A 22,428-nucleotide genomic window follows, 5' to 3' on the forward strand; every position below is an offset into this window, starting at 1 on the left:
GTGTTCTCTTCACATTTCATTTATTGAAATGAAAGTTTTATCCATGGGCCTCAGTGCCCAGGTCTGTGGTTAATAATACAGATTTTCAATTTTTTAAAAAATGTTAGTTTATTTATTTTGAGAGAGTGCGAGAGAGCACAAGAGAGTGTGTGAGCTAAAAAGGAGGGGTAGAGAGAGAGAGAGAATCCCAATGTGGGCCTCAATCTCACACACCGAACTATGATGTCATCATGACTTGAGCTGAAACCAAGAGTCAGATGCTTAATCGACTGAGCCACCCAGACACCCCCGATTTTAAATTTTTTATGGGACTTTATTTTTTAGGGAAGTTTTAGGTTCACAGTAAAAATGAACAGAAGGTACAGAGATTTTCCCACATATCTCCCATCCCCATCCATGTACAGCTTCCTCCTTATCAACATTCCCCACAGTGTGGTGTATTTGTTACCCATGATGAACCTACATGGACACATCATTATCATCCAAAGTCCATAGTTTATATTAGAGTTCACTCTTGGTGTTGTATATCCTATGGACAAATGTATAATGCTGTGTACCTAAAATTATAGTATCACACAGAGTACTTTCACTGTCCCCAAATCTATGATGCCCAGGCTATTCATCCCTTCAGACAGTCATCTTTTTGTTGTCTCTGTAGTTTTGTCTTTTCCAGATATCACATAGTTGTAATTATATTGTATGTAGTCTTTTCAGATTGGCTTCTTTTACTTAGTATATGTGTTTAAGTTTCCTCCATGTCTTTTTTTTTTAATGTTTTTATTTTATTTTTGAGACGGAGAGAGAAAGCATGAGCAGGGGAGGGGAAGAGAGAGAGGGAGACACAGAATCTGAAGCAGGCTCCTGGCTTCCAGCTGTCAGCACTGAGCCCGAAGCGGGGCTCCAACCAAAGAACCGCGAGATCATGACCTGAGTTGAAGTCAGATGCTTAGCCAAGTGAGCCACCCAGGAGCCCCTTAAATTCTTATCACTTCTTTCCTTATCTTTACTTTGGATTTAATGTACTCTCCTTTTTCTAGTTTTATAAAGCAAATGCTTAGATTATTGATTCTGGGTCTTCTTTTCTAATATGAGCATTCTAAATGCTCTAAATTTCCCTCTCACCACTACTTTCACTATCCTACAAATTTTGATAAACTGCATTTTTATTTTTATTTGGTTCACATATTTTAAATTTTCTTTTGAGATTTATTCTTTGATCCACGTGTTATTTAGACCTCAGGCGAAAAATGATGAGACACAATTGAGGTAGAGACTAAGCCTATTTCATCTTTGGGTTAGCTATTGTCAGAGGGTACAGTAACACCAAGTGTGTTCTTTTAATGTCCAAGTATTTTGGTACTTTCTAGTTATCTTCCTGTTATTGATTTCTGATTCAATTCCATTGTGGTCTGAGAGCAGATATTGTGTAATTCATGCTATTTTAAATTTGTTAAGGTATGTTTATGGCCCAGCATGTAGTGTATTTTGATGAGTGTTATGGGACCCAGAGAAGAATGTGTATTCTGTTGATGTTGGATGAAGTAGTCTACAGATGTCAATTATACCCAGTTGATTGACGGTGTTTTTGAGTTCAACTGTGTCCTTACTGATTTTCTGCCTGCTGTCTCTGCATTTCTGACAGGGGTATTGAAGTATCCAACTATAATAGTGGATCATCTATTTCTTCCATACAGTTTTATAAGTTTTTGCCTCACATATTTTGATGCTCTGTTGTTAGGTGCATATATGTTTTCCTGGAGAATTGACACATTTATCATTTTTTTGGACACATTTATCATTATGCAATGTTCTTCTTTATCCTTAATAACTTTCCTTGCTCTGATGCCTGCTCTGACTAAAATTAATATAGTTATTTCCTCTTTTTTTGTTTAGTGTTAATGTGCTGTATCTTTCTCCACTTACTTTTATTCTATATGTGGCTTCGCATTTTTGTGAGGGTATTTTTGTAGACAGCATGTCATTGGGTCTTATTTTTTGATCCTCTCTACAATCTGTGTCTTGTAATTGATGCATTTAGACCATTGATATTCAAAATGATTCTTGATATAGGTGGATTAATATCTGCCACATTTATTACTATTTTCTACTGTTGCCCTTATTCTTTGTTCCTATTTTGTCTTCCACTCTTTTCTGTCTTTTGTAGTTTTAACTGAACACTTTATATAAATCCATTTTCTTTCCCTTCTTAACATATCAGTTATATTTCTTTTTTATTTTTAGCTGTTGCTCTAGAGCTTGCAATATACACATAACTAACCCAAGTTCACTTTCAAATAACACTAAACTGCTTCATGGGTAGTGTAAGTACCTTTATAATAACAAATTAATCTAATTCTTCTCTCCCATCCCTGTATCATTGCTTCATTCATTTCACTCATATATGTTTGAATCTATTGTTGCTGTTGTTATTTTGAACAAATTAGTATCTGCCAGACAAATTAAGAATAAGAAAAAATATGTTTTTACTTTAACTTCACTTATTCATTCTCTGATCCTCTTCCTTTTTTAATATAGATCTGAGTTTCTGGCCTGCATTGTTTTCCTTCTTTCTTCTTTCCTTTCTTTCTAATGAACAGCTTTTAACATCTCTTGCATGGCAGGTATACTGGCAACGGATTCCCTCAAGTTTTGTTTGTTTGAGAAAGTCTTTATTTCTCTTTCACTTTTGAAGCATAGTTTCACAGGTTATAGATTTCTAGGTTCATGCTTTATTTCTTCAACACTTGGAATGTTGCAGCCCACTGCTCTTGCTTGCATGACTTCTGGAAAGCCAGATGTAATTCTTTTTTTTTTTTTTTAAGTTTATTTATTTCGAGAGAGAGAGGGAGAGAGAGAGGGAAAGAATGAGCACACATGGGGGAGGGGCAGAGAGAGAGGGAGAGAGAGAATCCCCAGCAGTCTCTGTCTCTCTCAAAATAAATACATAAAAATTAATTTGGGAGAAATTCTCTGCCTTTATTTCTTCAAATACTTACTCTTTTTCTCGTTTCTTCTCTGTCTAGGATTCTATTACATATATATTACACCTTTTGTAGTTGTCTCATAGTTCTTAGATAGTCTGTTCTGTTTTCCTCAGTTTTTTTTTTAATCTTTGCTTTTTAGTTTTGGAAGTTTCTATGGAGATGTCGTCATACTCAGAGTCTTTCCTCAGCCATGTTCAATCTGTGAAGAAACCAATCAAATGTGTCTTTCATTTCTGTTACAGTGTTTTTGATCTCCAGCCCTTCTTTTTAGTTCTTTTTTATACTTTTTTTCTCTCTGCTTATATTGCCTATCTATTCTTGAATACTGTCTACCTATTAGAACCCTTAATATATTAAACATAATTGTTTTAAATTCCTGGTCTGATAATTCTAACACCTCTGTGAGATTTGAGTCTGGTTCTGTCTTGCAGACCATGTGTGTGTTTTTTGTTTGTTTTTTTCTTTTTTTTTTTTTTTTGTCTTTCGACATGCCTTGTAATTTTCTCAATAGTAGGACATGATGTATAAGGTAAAAGGAATTGCTGAGAACCAGTTTTTAGTAATGTAGTGGGAAAGTGTGGAGGGAATAGAAATGTTCTACAGTCCTGATTAGGTCTCAGTCTAGTTTAATGAGTCTATGCACTGGACTATGAATTTTACCCCTAAGGTGAGACAGGATGGCTAGAGTTGACTGGAGTTGTTTTTTTTCCCCTTCCCACAAGTCAGTGAGGCTCTGGTTAAATAGTTTCTCCTGAGGGAAGTAAAGAATGATATGGTTGTTTCATGATTTTTCCCGTCCCCCTACTGGAAGCACAAAGAGATTTTTCTCCTCTACTTACTGTGAGAATTTGGTAGAGCTCCAGAAGGTAACAGTCATAAAATTGTGGGGGCCCCCTGATGGCTGGGTCCCTCTGGAGTTTTTAATCTCTCGGAATTGTCCACACTAAACCTCCAGCAACTCAACAATTGCAGCTCAGTTTTCCCAAACACGAGACTGCTTCCCATGGCGGTTTCTACCCTACTAAGTTGTGGTTCTCTTAATTTGTCTGTCTCTTCAGTTTTGGAGACAGCAGTTTGCTCCATGACCTCACTTCTCTTAGGGATCTAAGAAGGGCTGTTGATTTTTCAGTTGGTTCCATTTTTAACTGTTGTTAGGATACAGTGGCAACTTCTAAGCTGGTGTCACTGACCAGAAGCCAGAAGTCTCTGACAGTAGATTTTATTCAATAAACTTTATTAAGCAGTGTCTTAGGAGTAAGTAACTAGAAATATCTGTACAATTCAATATCATCCGGCATTTGCAAACCCCTTCAGATTCCTAATTATGTGAGAAGGGGGACATCGTATCACAAACCATATCTCCTTCATTGTTTTTACTGACTCCTCCCTTAGCGTTCTTCCAAAGGATCCCGCTACTCCCTGACAACCTTCCAAACAAAGACAATGGAAATACAGTGTAGGCTTCTCCTCTCACTGGGCTTTCTCCACCAAGGAATAGCCCCAGCAATTCTGGGAAATTTGTTTTTCTCCACTTTGTTGCTCACCTGGTGTTTTTAGCTTAAGGGCAAGTCTTCATTATATTATGAATTTCAGAGAAAAAATGTAGTGGTGATACTGGATTATAGGACCTCAGAATCTTTTGTTGTCGTTGTTGTGATTTAAGAATGAAGTTTTAGTCCCATTAGAAGCATGTAGGGTTTGTAAAAATATTTTGGAGAATCTCCTTCTTTTCCACCCCACGTTCCCATAATCTGTTCAGTATGGTACTTGACACTGAGGGATCCTCAAGTGGTAGCGTTTATCAGACAAAATATTAGGTGCTGGAGAATGAGCATGAACCAGTCCAACAAGGCTTTATTGCTCATTCTTTTACACTCATAAAACTCCCCCAGAGGGCTATAAGGAGGGTACCCTGGAGATCATACTGGAAAATGCTACAGTTTATTAAAAAGATGTTTCTTTATTTGTATCACCCCACAATTCAGCTTAAGCTATGGACATAGATAGCACGATAAAATTATCCATTTTATAAGGATTTTTAACTTCCAGATGGAGGTGTGTTCTGAAAACAGAGGCAGTTCCTCTCAGGCTTTGGGCAAAAAAGTCTTAATGCCCCATGTCACACTTTCAGATACTTTTACCTGAATGTAGCAATTTGGAGATTTTTTTCCCCCAAGTGTTTAAACGGGGGTGTAATGAATGCCCAGTTATACATATTTAACTTACAAGGGATCACATGCAACAGATTCAGCTTTGGGGTTCAAAGTTGGGCTTGAACAGATATTTCCAGTAATAGCAGAATACGTCTCCCCCTATGTTAATGAAGGCAGAAACATTTATCTAGCAGTATTACAAGTCAAAATAATAAGAAAAAGACACATAAAGAAAAAAAAAAAACACCTGTTCTCTCTCTGAAACAGAACTTGGGGGAGGGAGCTAACTCATCCTTACCACCACTGCTACCAACAACAAAATTCGTTCTAACTCCTGCTGCTACCTGTCTACTCATTTGTTACTTACTATATGATCTTCTATCCCTAAATATCTCAAACACTTCTCTCTTCAACTTCATCGGGAACAAGTGATGATTCATTTAGGATTCTATATACATGTGTTGAAAAATTATCACAAAGTGTCTGGAAATGTCAAAATCGAGTAAGCAAACGTGCTTTGATTACTTACATATTCAATAAATATAACATATGAGCTACAGCACAGAGTTCAAAATTTTCCCACCCTTCATGAGGGTGTATAAATAAAAGAAGCTTAATGAAACTTCATCAAACGTTTCTGGAATTAAAACAACTGGGCTATTTGCCACGCCCCACGGTTTGGAATGTAGACAATCAGGATCTAGGGGGTGTAAGGCTCCAGCCAAATTAAGATGATGCAAGCCATTGTGTTAGATGATGGAGAAGGTCTGCTTTACTCCTACTCAAAATGCCTGGGAAACAGGAAATACGGGTTCAATTAAGATGGCCCTTTTGTAGTAGAAAGTAATTGTTGCATGCCAGAGAACAGTGAATGGGTATTATTGATGATTCTGTGACTAAAGAAGACTTAGCTTTTGCTATTATGACAGCCATTTGACTGCTGCCTTGCAAATCAACACAAATTAATATGTTCATGACGACTGAACAATTACAATGGAAAAAAAAAAAAAAACTTACTCTTGATCCTTGCTAGGGGGAGGAGAAAGGTCAAGACATGTCCAGGATGGAAGTAATTCAGAGCTCTCTCTAAGACATGTGAAAGTTAGCCATGCTAGAGGGCATTTTAGTCAATGTGGGGACTATGCTGCTATAAAGATACCTAAAATTTTAGTACTCACTTGCATTTTGAGGCTGTCTAGTATCCTATTTGGGGTTAATGTCCCATGGTATATAACCTTGTTGGGAGGCAGTATCTTATTTCCTGCTACATAGGGAAATGAGAACAGGGTATACCCTGGTACTCAGGTAGTGATAACGATTTAATGTTTTCAATTGGATGTTTCCACACATGGCTTGGGATATTTAGTCTGCGATACATACAAAGGTAGAAGCAAGCCATTCTAAACAGCAGTCCCACATCTGGGTTAGATGAGATGTTAAGAGATACCCCTTTAGGTGAGTCTTCTACCAAAGTAGTTAGTTCCTGATACCATGTATGTATATATATATATATATATATATATATATATATATATACATATATGCATTTGTATGTATATATACATATATATATGCATATATATATATATATGCATATATATATATGCTTGAATCTCCTTAAATATATGTACACTTAAATACAGGCATATTCTTGAATATCTATCTATCTATCTATCTATCTATCACCTTAAGCTAGTCTCAACATATTGCTGCTACTTATTGTAAGACAATGTAATTGATACATAGATTACACCAACATAAGCAAAATATTCCTGGGGAAATATGGAGAAAAATGAGATTATCTGCTTTGGGTGCATACAGTTAGAAGTCCTATAATATTCTGGTAGGGGAATTTACTAATCCATGGCAAAGAGTTGTGAAACTTCCACTTCAATCTTCCTGTGTTCATTTGAGGACAAGGTCTAGGAGACGACGTTGCTGCCACCAGAGAGTGACAGCAGAAATTCAAGGACTGCATGGTGGCATGGTTCCTTTTGATAGAATCAGATGGTTTGAAAAATAGGAATTACAGTTTCAAATATCTGAATTTTGAGAGCTTGAAATAGGATACTTAAGTGGTTTTTTCCCACCTTCCATGAAACATCCTCTGTCCTCTGAAGCAGATTCCCCTTTCTTGCCTCATGGTTCATTCCCAGTTGCTTGAAGATTATTCTGTTACCATCTCACCTTAGTTAGTGATTTCATAGAGAGGAAACCTATTACCTGCATGTCAGTCCCCATGCATACTTTATCTAGACCTGTTACTAGAGTTAGGTGTCAGGATAGCAAAAAACATAAACTACAAGTAAAACCTTGCAAATTGGGTTGATGTCATATACATGAAGAAGAATCACAGTCGTGACTCTAATTGGAAAAAACCTGGGGGATCTGTATAAGAACAGATTTTAGGGTGCTCACACAAAGCTGAAACATTTTTAGATCACCAATACCAGCTGCTAAGGTAAAACTCTCTCTTGCCATACTGTGAACATTGATATTTGTAAAACTTTGTTAAAACTTTCTCATGTGTGTTCAGAGAAACTAATGTAGTTAGTTGATCATCATCTCCAAGGGACTATATAAAGAAACATTTGAAAAATTATAAGTCTGATGGATTGTGCAATTTTGAACATTTTGTTAGCTGTTCTCTTTTCAGTCCTGCCGTATCCTCCCTTTGGTCGCCTACACTTGGTTTATTTTCCATCACAACTATCAGTGATATATTCAGTCTCATTAGGTTTCAAGGAAGAATTAAGGAGCAGCCAGACTTGCGTACCTTTTAGAATTCTTTCATCCTATTGTTTGAAACTCATCTTTCCTTCCATCTGGCCACACAGGACGAGAGAGTTGAGAATGAAAATATCAAAACCTGTTCTCATACATTCATCAATAACCTCTGTCCTAGATTTCTCCATTCCAAACTCTTCTTTTTCGACAAAGTATTTTTATTTTCTCACACCACAAACATTGGCCTTGTGATGGTCCTAACACTCAAGTCTTTGCTACATTGCTCTTGATAATAATTCTCTGTGAACTGTTTTAGAGAATGGGCAATATTTCTTTCCATCAATTTAAACATATTGCGATTTAATGTTTTTCAAAATAGAAAAAAAATGGCAGTAGTTGTTTTCATGAATGAAAAAAAGGAAAACCATTGGCCTGAAATCTACAAAGGACCATGAGATACATAATTATAATTCTTTCATTTACTAGGAGAGAAAAAGAATACCCTTAATGCTCTTTAACAATTAGTATGAAAACAAGAGTAAGACTGAGAAGAAACCTAGGAGGGTCAAAAGGACATATCCTCTTGGAGAATTGAAAACAATTACACATATAAGTAGGTTGTAGTATGTGGTATTATGCCCTTGTTTTAAAAAAATACAAAGACATAATTTTACACGATCACTCTGAGAATGCATGCTAGATACATCATATAAATTTACACACTGTATTACAACTGCCTATTGGAAATTTATTGCATGCACCTTCATTCTATAACTTAGGGGGTGCATTAGTGAGTTCCCCAGAGAAACAGAAGCAATAGGATATATACATATTTATATAGAGGGAAAAATATTCTCAGGGATTGACTCACATGATTGTGGGAGCAAGCAGGTCTAAAATCCGTAGGGCAGAAAAAAGCTGGAAATTCAGCTAAGAGCTGATGTAATCTTGAGTCCAAAGACCAGAAATTCAGGTAGAATTTCTATAATGCAGTTTGAAGACAGAATTCCTTCTACTTTGGGAAACCTTGGTCTTTGCTCTTAAGAATTTCAATTGTTTGGGGGCGCCTAGGTGGCTCAGTCGGTTAAGCGTCCAACTTTGGCTCAGGTCATGATCTTGTGGTTCATGAGTTTGAGCCCTGCATAGGGCTCTGTGCTAACAGCTCAAAGCCTGGAGTCTGTCTTCAGATTCTGTATCTCCCTCTCTCTCTGTCCCTTCCCTGCTCGTGCTGTCTTTCTTTCTCTCAAAAATAAATAAAACATTTAAAAAAAATTAAAAGAAAAGAATTTCAATTGTTTGCATGAGTCTCACACTCTGGAGGATAATATGCTTTACTCAAAGTCTACTAATTCAAATTACATCTAAAAAATATCTTTACAGCAACACCTAGATTGTTGTATGACCAAACAACGGCGCACCATCGTCTAACCAAATTGACACATAAAATTAACCATCATAGAAGGTTTTGGGGGAAAGGACACTATGTTTTGACAGAGAGAGAGAGGAAGAAAGAGAGCGAGGGAGCGAGCATGTGTGCAAGTTGGGGAGGAGCACAGGGAGAGGAAGAGAGAATCTTAAGCAGGCTCCACACTCAGTGCAGAGCCTGACTGGCAGCTTGAACCATGAAATCATGACCTGAGCTGAAATCAAGAGTTGGGTGCTTAACCAACCGAGTCACCAGGTGCCTCAGAAAGAAAAATGTGTATCTAATCTGCTCATAGTTGCTGGTGGTCTTTTCTCTTATAGTCATTGTTCTCAATTGATTTTATTAAATATTTACAACTGTTTTGAATCTGTTATATACAGATGAATGTTTAGTACATTGTACTCTAATATTCATCCACGGCAGATTTTTCTACTGAATGTACATGAATCCATTAGGTCCATGATTTTCTGCAACTCAGCATCTGGTGGCTCGTGCTTTGCTTCATCACTTCAGCAGCCTACATACAAAAATAGTGTAAAGAACAGAGTAGACAAGTACTAATTAAAATTATACAAATAAGAATTGTGTCCCCAAAGATGAAAGAATGAGAACATTTTGTTCTGACATATTGAGAATCAGAAAAAATGAATTCAACAGGAAGACATAGCAGGATATTTTAAGTAGAGTAGCAGATTATAAACCTACATAGTAACCGTCATGTGTTACAAGCCACTTCTGTTGCTTAGCAGAGCCTACTCTTAGTTATACCTGGAGAATTGTGTATCAAGAACTTCTGCAAATATCCCTGTCTCAAGAAAATCCACCTCCGCCCAAACTAATGGTACAAGGCTAACTGTATTGTTTCTTCAGAAACCGGATCGGCTTCTCTCTGATAGGACTTGATAATTCATGTGCAACTCAGAATTATTTTCGTTCTACATCTTGCAACCAATTCCCACATACAACACGTTAGGAAAGTCATTTCAACAGATTGTCAAGTAAAGAAGATAACAAAAGAAAGCCAAATATATGAATGACTCATGTTTGGATTCCTATAAAATAGCTTTATTTTTGTTTGTTTTTGTTTTTATAATGAGCAAAGATGCAATATTTTGCTCTGAATCCTTTCGTGTGGTAGCTAAAATTCTCTTTTGCAGTACAAATGGTAAGACATTTTATATTATCTTGGGAGTTTCATGAATGTCTTTTCTCATTGAGATTCCATCTGTATCCAGTAGAAGGAGCACTCAGCTAAAAGGAAAACAAAACAGACTTCAAGCAAAATTTCTAAAATGCTAGCAGCCCTAGACACTATTTCAGAGACAGCTGCTCTGAAGAGAGGCTGTAGTCTGTGGATGGACAGTTTTACTTGAACTTGATTCAGGATGAAGCTATTAGGCAGCAAATGAAAATGTGGGCCTGGACTTTACCTTTGGTGACTTTATCCCTGGGAGGCTCTCGAAACTGCTGGTCAGGCTCTCAGTAGTTAATGTATCCAGAGGAAAACTTGTCCCCAAAGGTAGGGTCACCATTCTGGACTTTTATCTTCTTTTGGATACTGACTTGATTAATTCTTTACTACAGTAGTTCCCCTCTTATCTGTGGGGAATATTTTCCAAGACCCCCAGCAGATGCCTGAAAACGCAGATAGTACTAAACTCTGTATATACTATGTTTTTTCCTATACACACCTACCAATGATAAAGTTTAATTGATCAATTAGGCACAGTAAAAGATTAACAGCAACAAATAATAAAATAGAACAATGATAACAATATATACAGTTATCAAAGTTATGGGCATGTGCTCTCTCTCTCAAAATGCCTTATTGTACCATACTCACCCTTCTGGTGATAATGTGAGATGATAAAATGCCCATGTGATAAGATGAAAGGAAGTGAATGACGTAGGCAGTGTGACAGATCAGGCTACTGATCTTCCGATGACATGTCAGAAGGGGGGTCATCTGCTTCCAGACCGAGGTTGACCCTGGATAACTGACACCATGGAAAGCAAAACTACGTGTAAGGAAGACTAAGTATTTTGTGAGCTTTCCAGTGTTGTGTAGCTAATGCTTTTATATTGCGTTTCGATTTTTTCTGTTAGCAATCTTGGCTCAAAATATGTAGTCCTACCAGGCACCTGGTGTCTCTGTCGGTTAAGCATCTGACTCTTGATTTTGGCTCAGGTTGTGATCTCACAGTTCATGGTGCGGAGCCTGCTTGGGATTCTCTCTCTCCTTCTCCCCCACTCTCTGTCTCTGTCTCTCTCTCTTTCTCAGAATAAATAAATAAACTTCAAAAAATGTATTCTTACCTTACCAGAAATAGAGTTCATCTTCATTTCTTAACTCTTTTATATGCTTCCTGTGTCTCTTAAATTTGGATGTGCACAATGACCACTGTATTGAAGATCAAAGTCAAGTTTTATGAAATCTAATTTGCACACTGTAATGTGGATAATGTTGGTTTTAACATTATTTATCTCATTTTGCTGAGTTGTAATTGTGCTTATTAATTGATTGCCTTTGAGCTTTGGTTGGGGCTTTCTTCCAATTTAAAGAGCCTCCCTATCTGAAAGTTGCCTATTCTCTCCTGCCCATATTAAAAAGGCTTATTTCCAAGCCAATTCTATCCACGACTTCTTCTACACCTCATTCTTATTTGATCACTTCTTATTCTGAAATACCATTTAATTATTCTCTCTGATATACATGGTGTTTCTACTCATTAAGGGTTAACAATTGTGGCAGGCAGGATGATTTTGTTTGCAGCCCTGGGTTGCAAACTCTCCTAAGACAGGGTTTAAGCTCTTAGTATCTTTCTATGAATTTATTTGTGTGCTTTAGTTAAAATAGGGAGCCTAGATTTATTAGAAACATCACTTTGAATATCGCACTACATGTTAGAGTTTTCTATTGCTCTCTGGACCCTATAGAAGCTTCTGAACATTCATTACCTTAATTCAGTGTGTTTCACTAGAGAATTTTAACTGGTATGTGGTGAGTTTCTTTCCTCCATTTTTAACTGTTATGACTTTTAGTGCATATAAAAATAGCATGAAACCCACGATTTCACAAATATGGTTATGGTAACATGGGCATCATGAATAATAGACATGTTAGTGAGAAGATAAAGGGATTTTTTTTGAAATTCACGAATAGGTAGATGGATGTGTAGGCTGATGATAAAAACAGTTCCCGTTTGCTCACAATGTGACTTCACCAGTCCTTGCATCAGGAGGCAGTGTTCATTTCCCCGCCTTTGAATCTCAGTTATCCTTGTAATTTGTTTTGGCCTATAGAACGTGGTGGCAATGACAAGACACTGGTTCCAAACTGAGGCTTCAGAAGACTTGCTTCTTTGAAAACTTGCCAAGAAATTAGAACTTGCAGAAGTTAGTTTGGTGGATTATGAGAGAACAAATGAAACTGAGCTGCGTCTTCCCAGATATGGACATGCAGGGCTACCAGCTCTCGGGTGTCCTTCCCCCCCTTCCCCCGCCACCCCAGCCCCCACCAGCTGCAAATGCATACCTGAGCCCAGCCAAGGTCAGCTGGGACTTGTTTCAAATCAACAAAACCATCCAGCTGACTCACAGACTCAAGGAGGGAAAACAAATATTTATTATCATATGCCACCGAGGTTTTATTAAGTAGTAGTATGGTCACAATGGAGAATGAATGCAGAGAATGACCAAAATTTGAGGAACACTGACTTATGTACTTTATTAACTATAATCTTTGTTGTTTTTTTGAAAAAAAATTATTTTTATTTTATTAAAAAAATGTTTATTTATTTTGAGAGAGATAAGAGCACAAAAGGGGGAGGAGCAGAGAGCGAGGGCGAGAGAGAATCCCAAGCAGGCTTTGCAGTGTCAGTGCAGAGCCCAACGCAGGGCTCAAACTCACGAACTATGAGACCATGTCCTGAGCCCAAATCAAGGGTCATACGCTTAACCGACTGAGCTACCCAGGCTCCCCTAAGACTTTATTTTTAAGTAATCTCTACACCCAATGTGGGGTTTGGGCTCATAACCCCAAGATCAAGAGTTGCATGTTTTAGCCACTGAGCCAGCTAGGTGCCCTTATTGTCTTTGATCTTTTGATGTGTATTTATAATATCGCATGCTTCAGAATCAATTCCTGAGCAGATTGTGGAGAAAAACAGATTAAAGTAAACTTCAAGGTCTATTTCTTCTACTTTTCTTCCCTATGGAATTCTCTTCCAAATACCTTTCCTGACCATTACTCTAGAATTTTAAAGCACTGGCTAGGTAGGGATGGATAACTAGTGTGGTATAAAAGAGACCATCAAAGGGCAGGAGACATTCCAACCAAAATTGCTTCAATAAATGTTCATTAATCTCTGTAATTGCTTAGAAGTTTGAACTCCAACTATGATTGGTAGTGACCCTTCTGCTTCTACAGGAGATCTGAACTATTATTTCTCTCTTTAACTAGAACTATTATTTTGGAGGTCCCACATTTATTCAGATTCTTGTAGAAAGGGGGAAAGATTGAGTTTGGAGCCAGACATGTCTGTTTTCTGTCCTGGATTTACTATTGCCTCTGTGAGTTGGGGGAGTTACTTTAACTGTGAGCTTCAATTTCCTCCTCTGTAAAAGCAGGATCATATGACTTTTTAAAGGATACTTAAGATACTATACACAAAATATCTGGTACAAATATTTATATAAAAGATTTAGCTACTTCCTCCAAGGCAGCTGATTGTATCTTAGACACTGAATACCTATAGGTACTCATTCTTGACTGGGTAACCTACCTCTCCAACCACCCAATCTTAGTCCATTTGGGCTCCTGTAACAAAATTCCAGACTGAGTGGCTTATACACAACAATTTCTTTCTTTCTTTCTTTCTTTCTTTCTTTCTTTCTTTCTTTCTTTCTTCTTCAAAGTTTATTTATTTTTGAGAAACAAAGACACAGCGTGAATGGGGAAAGGGCAGAGAGAGAGGGAGAGGGAGAATCCCAAGCAGGCTGTGTGCTATCAGCACACATAGAGTGCCACCCACAAAACTGTGAGATCATGACCTCAGCTGAAACCAAGAGTAAGACGCTTACCCGACTGAACCACCCAGGTGCCCCTGGAAATTCAGTTCTCACAGTTCTGGAGGCAAGAAGTCTGAGATTAGGGTGCAAGCCCAGTCAGGTTCTGGTGAGAACCCTCTTTCTGGTTGTTGGTTCTCTTTCAGGTTCTGGAGAACCCTCTGCTCTCCTCTCTCTGTATCCTCAGATGGCGGTAAGAGGGCAAGAGAACTCTCTGGGGTCCCTTTTATAAGAACACTAATTCCATTCATGAAGCCTCCACCCACATGACCTAGTTACTTCTCAAAAGCCCCACCTCCTAACACCATTACTTTGGGGGTCAGGATTTCAACATATGAATTTGGGGGAAGACAGACATATTCAGTAGATAACTTGTCTCAAAACACAATATTAAACTGATCAGAACTCTCTTCTTCCAAAGTCACTTTTATGAGATTAGGGACAGGAACTTGGACTTGACTACAGCCATATCCCCAATTTACCCTGCTGAGACAGTTCACTTGTGCTGCAGTATCCATTTTATTGAAGTTGTTAAATTGACCACATTTCCCACTATTTTCCTAGGTTTGAAGCTAAGTCAAACAAGATGGTTATCCCACAATGATTATTCTTCTTTTAATATTTAAGGGATTGCTACTGTCTTTATCTTTTTGTTTAACTGCAGATATGTCTTTCCAAAATCATCTTGGGTTCCTATTAACTAAGGTTTTATTAGATGCAATTGCATTTTGAGACCGCAAACTTAAATATCAGTATAAACTAGAGCTTCAAGACTGGAAGGAATCTTAAAAGAACACTCAGTACCATGTTGTCTGGTCAGCATTATTTAGAAGCTCGCAATTCAAAGATTTCAGATCCCCTGAGTTCAACCTCCTTGTGTTGGTTGAGTTCTCCAGACAAATAGAACCAATGAACAGATTATCATAAGGAATTGACTGACAGATTATGGAGACTGACAATTTCAAAGTCTTCAGAGCAGACACCCCAGTTTGAAAGCCTGTAGGCAAGAGAATCCTCTCTTACCCGGGGAAGAGTCCACATTTTGTTTAACATGGTCCTTCCACTTACTACACAAGTCTCACCCACATTATGAAGGACAATCTGCTTTACTCAGTTTGCCAATCTAAATGTTAATCTCATCCAAAAACACCCTCCCAGAAACACCTGGTATAATGTTTGACCAAATATCTGGCCACCCTGGGGCCCAGGCAAGCTGACACATAAAAATTTAACCATCACGTTGCTCCTTCTTCAATGAAGATCTGAGGCCTAGTGAGGTGTAGAGATTTTCTCAAGATACAAGTAGTGACATGTAAGATCACAACCATTGATGTGCTGATACATGTGTGAGGCTGGATCACCAACAGAGGAAAAAAAAGATAGGAAAAAATAGTGTTGGCTTGGAACATTTGCCAATGTCCATGGTGGAAATGAATGATGGGAGGGAAGGGAAAAAGAATAAAAAAAGAGAATTTTTTTCTTTTTTAATTTTTTTTTTTAACGTTTATTTATTTTTGAGACAGAGAGGGACAGAGCGTGAATAGGGGAGGGGCAGAGAGAGAGAGGGAGACACAGAATCTGAAACAGGATCCAGGCTCTGAGCTGTCAGCACAGAGCCTGACGCAGGGCTTGAACTCACGGACCGTGAGATCATGACCTGAGCTGAAGTCAGACGCTTAACCAACTGAGCCACCCAGGCGCCCCCAAAAAAGAGAAGTTTTGCAAGAATAAAATGTGCCATTTTTATTAATCTTATGCCATTGGATTTCTTCTAGAAACAGAAGACAGAAAGAAAAAAAGCTATAGCTGACGTCTAATTACTCAGCCAGCATTAAGTGATAAACTACATCACATCATTGCTTGAGGGGTCTGAGGATATGACCACAAATTAGAGACAGGAATCCACTGGAGTGGTTTTTACTATTAGAAGAATGGGGTTCAGGTCAACTTACAGAGCACATCAGTGCTTTATCACTAAACAACTCTTTATGAGCAACAAAGTCAGTCTCTGTAGGTGTGACTTAACATATCATTCCCCACCCATCCCCCCGGACCCCCCACTCCCCAATTCATCCAGATAACATCGAGGTTTTTCATGGACCCTGGCAAGTGGGCCTTAGAGGCGCTTTTGAAGTAGGCAAGCCCATTCTCATGACCTCTAACCTTACTATTAGAAAACAGACAGAACAAAGTTGACTTCTAATTATAAATTTTAAATCGTCAAAACTAAAAACTGGGAAAAACTATTCTAATTTTAAATATGCAAACTCAAAATCATTAGATTTCATACCAAAAGTGAGAAGGAATGTCACAGATTTGAGAACCAGTCCTATTGATGTTTGAAGCTTAAATGATTACATAACTCACCATGCAAAATGTAATATATAAAATGTATAGAAATCCACATCAAATAATGAATTCCAGTATTTTCTTTTTTTTTTTTTAATTTTTTTTTTTTACGTTTATTTTTGAGACAGAGAGAGACAGAGCATGAACGGGGGAGGGGCAGACAGAGAGGGAGACACAGAATCGGAAGCAGGCTCCAGGCTCTGAGCCATCAGCCCAGAGACTGACGCGGGGCTCGAACTCACGGTCTGTGAGATCATGACCTGAGCTGAAGTCAGACGCTTAACCGACCAAGCCACCCAGGTGCCCCCAGTATTTTCTTGAGCTATTCTTATTTTCAGACATTTTCCCAATGTAGAATTGTTGCAAACAGGAAGTCATTCAGAAAAATGTTTTGGAGTTCAAAGGACTAAAGTTCCAGTTTAAAAAACAAATACCTGTTTAACTGTGGATAGAATCCATTGTTCTGTGTGTTTGCATTCCGGGAAGGATCCTGTGGTATAAACATCTCTTCTCCCAAAGCAGAGCATCATCTCCTTGCCAATATGACCTCAGAGATGGTAGTGAATTAGTAGACCTGTGGATCTCAAAATGTGGTCTACTGGCTACCAACGTCAGCAAATTCTTGTTATATCTGCAAATTCTTGCTCCCACCTGAGACCAAGTGAATCTGAAGCCCTGGGGGTGGGGCCCAGAGTAGCTTAACAAGCCCTCCAGGTGATTCTGATGTATCTAAAGTTTGAGAATCACTGCATTAGGTGACACTTTTCCTTTGTAAGACCAATGCCCTCCAGAAACCAGTTTCTCATTCTCCTCTCATAAGGCAAAACTCAGCAAAACAGAATTTGTAAGGGAAAGAGGGTTGTATTTTATCCAGGAGTTAGGTTATACATTTTCAGCTTATCACTCACCACTTGCCCCTTCTCTCTCCTAACCAAACAAGTTTGAAGGGTCACAGCACTGTCACGTCATTTCTCCTGAAGGGCTTACAGGATTCAGCATATAGCTGTACTCACAGGTATGATTTATTGCAGTGAAGGGAAGTGATTCGCACAATCAGTGAAGAGAAAAGGCATCTGGGACAAAAGTCTGGAGGAAACCAGGTGCAGGCTTCCAAAGGTCCTCTCCCAGGGGAGTCACACGGGATGTACATAATTCCTGCAAGGAACTAGTTGGGACAATACATGTGAAATCTTGTCAAATATGGAAGCTCATTAGAGAACCCTTGCTCAGGGTTTATATTAGGGGCTGATCATGTAGGCACCTTCTCCCTAGCATCTGCTAAAATTCTAGGCTCCCAGAAGGAAAGCAGGTGTTCATCAAAAGCCAGACTGTTTGTGTAAATAGTTAGGCAGAGTGAGCCACCCTTACCAGTTCTGGGAATGGTGGGAACCCTTCAAAACACAAGTTTCCAGATGCCAGTCAAGAGCCTTTTCAGAAAATAACCGGCTTGTTATGTTAACTATTTTCTGTACAACTCCTTTCAGTTTCCTTTATCCGTAAAATGGCATAATGATTAAATGAGATAATAGATATAAAACATGTAGAATTCTGGCTCAGAATGATCCCTTAATAAATATTAGCTAAAGTTAATACAATTTGTGTTGAAGAATACATCTAAGCCACCAGAACCAGATGTTGACAGTCAAGCATGGGTCATAGTTAATCTTTTTTCTCCTCCCAGGTCTCACTCTCTTGTCCACCACATGGCCGCTACTCCTTAACGTGATGATGTGTTTTCTAATCTCTCTGTTTGACTTTTCAAGTCCTCCCATGTGGACTTTCTTAATAACCGGTTGAGTCTTGAGTCAGTCTCTAGAATGTACCACTGTATAGAAGACTTACTTTCCATGGTTACCAACAACAGACTTTTCTCCAAAATTATACAAAAAAATAGGTATCGTTTTTGCCTTGAACCTTCTAGCTCCTGCCGTAGTTCACGCCTCAACCTTTTCTGAGCTCATATTCAGGTTATTGTCTGTCTCTTGCCTGAGACTTTCTAAGTCTAAAACTGAGATAATCACCATCATATTTTTTTTTTAAGTTTATTTGTTTATTTTGAGAGAGAGAGTGAAAGCAGGGGAGGGGCAGAGAGAAAATCCCAAGCAGGCTCCATGCAGTCAGCACAGAGCCCCATGAGGAGCTTGATCTCACGAACTGCAATATCATGACCTGAGCCAAAATCAAGAGTCAAAAGCTTAACCGACTGAGTCACCCAGGTGCCCCAATCACCATCATTTTTAAAAGAGCCCCCTTATTTCTGTTAGTCATACCTTCGTTTATAGGTGTTCAGATTTCCAACCTTGGAATTGTTTTGAATTCTTCTTGACAACACAAAGTCATCAGCCTGGCTTACCACTTATTGTGTGGACCTCTTTTAGTTTTCAGCCATGTCACTGACCATCAGATTGTAAAACTTCAGAGCAAAAACCTCCCACTTGTTAGCATTTTTACATTTCAGTGCATCTCGCACACACCCTCTTACATAAGGCTGTGTGATCATCACAAAATCCCTTAGCCGTTACTACAAATATCTCCTGAGGGTCCAAGTTGTATATTAAATAAACCTTAACTCCCTGGCCTGTCCTTAATTACCTCTATCAAATTTTTTTTTTCTAAGAATTCCCTACCTTCAGCCAAGAAGAGCTTCTAATGCCATCTGTGCACAAGCTATTCTGTCAACCAAGTGTTGGAACAGGAATTGCAGTCCACAAATGTCAGAGTAAAAGGCAAGTCGCCAATGAGGATATGGATGCTAATTACAAGTCATGATTAGGGAGGAGGAGCCATAGTGGGAGGACCAGCCTCTGAAGTACTATGGTTAACCAATCGCCAGGGCTCAAGGTGCAGGCTGGCTGTGAGAAGTCAGTGCAGATGATCAGGTGGTCACATCTGACCAAGGGAACAGGCGTTGAAGACCCACATTTAGTCTGATCAGGAGCTACAAAAAGTATGTTCATCTTTTTCTCCATTTACCTTCTCTCCACAGCTAGGGAGAGCATCTGTACAATATTAACATAGTAAGTCAAAAGAGGATTGACAGAGGTCATTGAAAGACTAACCCATTCATATTAGAGGCAAAGAACCCGAAGCTCAGAGAGATCAGGGGATGGCAGCTCTCTCAGTTGCCAGATTGGCTATTTTGGGAGAATTCTATTTTATTTATTTATTTTTTTTAATGTTTATTTATTTATTTTGAGAGAAAGAGAGCACGGGCAGGGGAGGTACAGAGAGAGAGGGAGACGGAGAATCCCAAGCAGGCTCCACACTGACCCAGGCCCCTTGATTTTTGTGAGAACTTTAATAAGACCTATTATATTTCAAGATATTTCACTTTCAGGGGCACCTGGGTGGCTCAGTGGGTTAAGCGTCCAACTCTTGCTTTTGGCTCATGATCTCACGGTGAGTGGGATTGAGTTCCGGGTCAGGCTCTGCACTCACAACACAGAGGCTGCTTGGGATTCTCTCTCTCACTCTTTCTCTCTCAAATGAATAAACATTAAAAAAAAGAGAGAGATTTCCCTTTCATTAGCCAGAAGTTCTCACAACAACGATACTAATGTAAGACAACCATTCACAGCAGAGTCCACAGCGGCCTGGATCGGCAGCTTTGTGGGAGCAGAGCCAGAACTAGAACATGGGCTTCTTTAGAGTAAGGCCAGTGCACGTGCACAGTGATGTCACCCTGGTTGGGCCATTGCTGCCTTGGGATTTTTTTTTTTTATAGCCCATTTCTGCAGGTATTTATTTATTTATTTATTTATTTTTAGAGAATTTTTTTTTTAATTTTTTTTTTAACGTTTATTTATTTTTGAGACAGAGACAGAGCATGAACGGGGGAGGGTCAGAGAGAGGGAGACACAGAATCTGAAACAGGCTCCAGGCTCTGAGCTGTCAGCACAGAGCCCGATGCGGGGCTCCAACTCACGGACCGCGAGATCATGACCTGAGCGGAAGTTGGACGCTTAACCGACTGAGCCACCCAGGCGCCCCTCTGCAGGTATTTAAAGAAAAATCTTCAAACTGAATATGTTACTTGAAAGGAGGAATCATTTCTTCCACTTTCTTTGCTTCTCTGATAGTGGCGTTGTGTTGTGGGCCCTCAATAGGTTTGTCTTGAGCCATTACTGCCTGTAATGCATTATGCCTCAGGGGCTTTTCCTCAACCCTTTGGCGATATTACCCTCCAGGTCTGTTCCCCTCCTGGTGGTTCTCATTCTCGTTCACAGTAGTAGCATTAATGAATTGGTGTATCCCTAACAGACAGGATGCTCTCAAGGTTCAGCTGATCGTTCACTTTGCTTCTCCTCATTGCTCTGTCTCTTGTAAGCTGAATATCCTAAGTGTCCGTCTGTGTCCAATCGTTAGTTGAGTGCTGAGGATTCTTCCTTCAACTTGTCTTTCTCATTAGGCCCTTTATCGCCTTTTTCACTAGCATGCCATATAAAGCTCATTCCTTTTTCCCCCTGAAAAAATTCATTCACTGGCCTGCAACAAAGTAGATTAGAGAGGGAATCTATACACCAGTGTAAATTCAGTTGTGACACTGCCCGTCATGTGACTTTTGGCAAGTCACTTACATGTAATATCCTTACTTTTCAAATGACTTGAATTGCATAACTCTAGGGTCCTCTCCAGACCTTTCTACCCACTGATCTCTGTCTGAAACACATTACTCCGCCTCACTCTGTTGACTGCTCGTGCCTAGTCACACCTTAGTCCAGTTTCTTCCTCCAGACAGACTCTTGCGGCCTCTCAATTTGTGACTCGGTGTCTTGTGACACCTTGTACTGCTCCATTCATTCATGCATCAATAATTGGGTCTTTACCATGTGTGAAGCACTTGCTGGCCTCTTGAGACACTCACACGAATAGGGAGACCCCGGGGGCACCTAGTGCCATTAAGTATCTCAGTCCATTAAGTATCTGAGACTTCTGGGAGGAGCCCGCTTTGGTTTCTCTGCCCCTCCCTCTCTCACTCTCTCTTAAAAAAAATAAACTTAAAAAAGAGGGAGACCCTGTCACATGACTATTCCTCACATTGCAAATGTTGCACTGTGTCTGTCTGTGTTTCTGTTTTCTGTAGTGAATAGTAATTACTTTGATGGCAAGAACCTGCGGCATTTACTGTACCTGCAGCACCTCACCAGAACTCAACAAACATTTGCTACATGAGCCATCAAATGTTCCTCCAACTCATGCTTTGAAACATTTGAATCCAAAAGCTGTGGTTTCTGTCCTTCCTTGTGGATTGTCGTGGTTGGTACTGGTGGTAAACCAACGAATAAAAAAAAATGTCTGAACAGACAAGTGGAACAAAGCCAGCCAATAATGCAAAATGAAGTGTGTGCATTAATCTACATATGATAAAAAATTCAAGGTGCCGTGTTCAACACTACTGTCCATGCTCTGAGAACCAGTGACCGGATGGTTTTGCACAGTGTGTACACATCGATCACCAAGACATCAGCACTGCATTCACATAGGCGATTTCAAAAATGATTTTGAAACGTGTAAGCTACCCCCAAATTGTGTTGAATCAAAAAGTTTACAAAACTCAAAGAGAAATTCACAATTGCAGAGGTGTGTTCGTTTTCTTTTATTCATGTTTGAAAATTGTTTAAAGGGCTCTAACGCTAACATTTATATCATGCTACACACAGAGTCACTTAATTCACTTTGAGGTGGTTCAGGTGCAGGGTAAATAATAACTTCTAACTTTACT

The 22,428-nt window shown here is 39.0% G+C and overlaps 1 pseudogene; it reads left to right on the forward strand.

Annotated features, from left to right (window-relative positions):
• Positions 1-22,428, forward strand: part of LOC122241898 — a 37,394-nt pseudogene that overhangs the window by 14,730 nt on the left and 236 nt on the right.

This window comes from Panthera tigris, chromosome C2 (assembly GCF_018350195.1).
Source record: "Panthera tigris isolate Pti1 chromosome C2, P.tigris_Pti1_mat1.1, whole genome shotgun sequence".
NCBI lineage: Eukaryota > Metazoa > Chordata > Mammalia > Carnivora > Felidae > Panthera > Panthera tigris.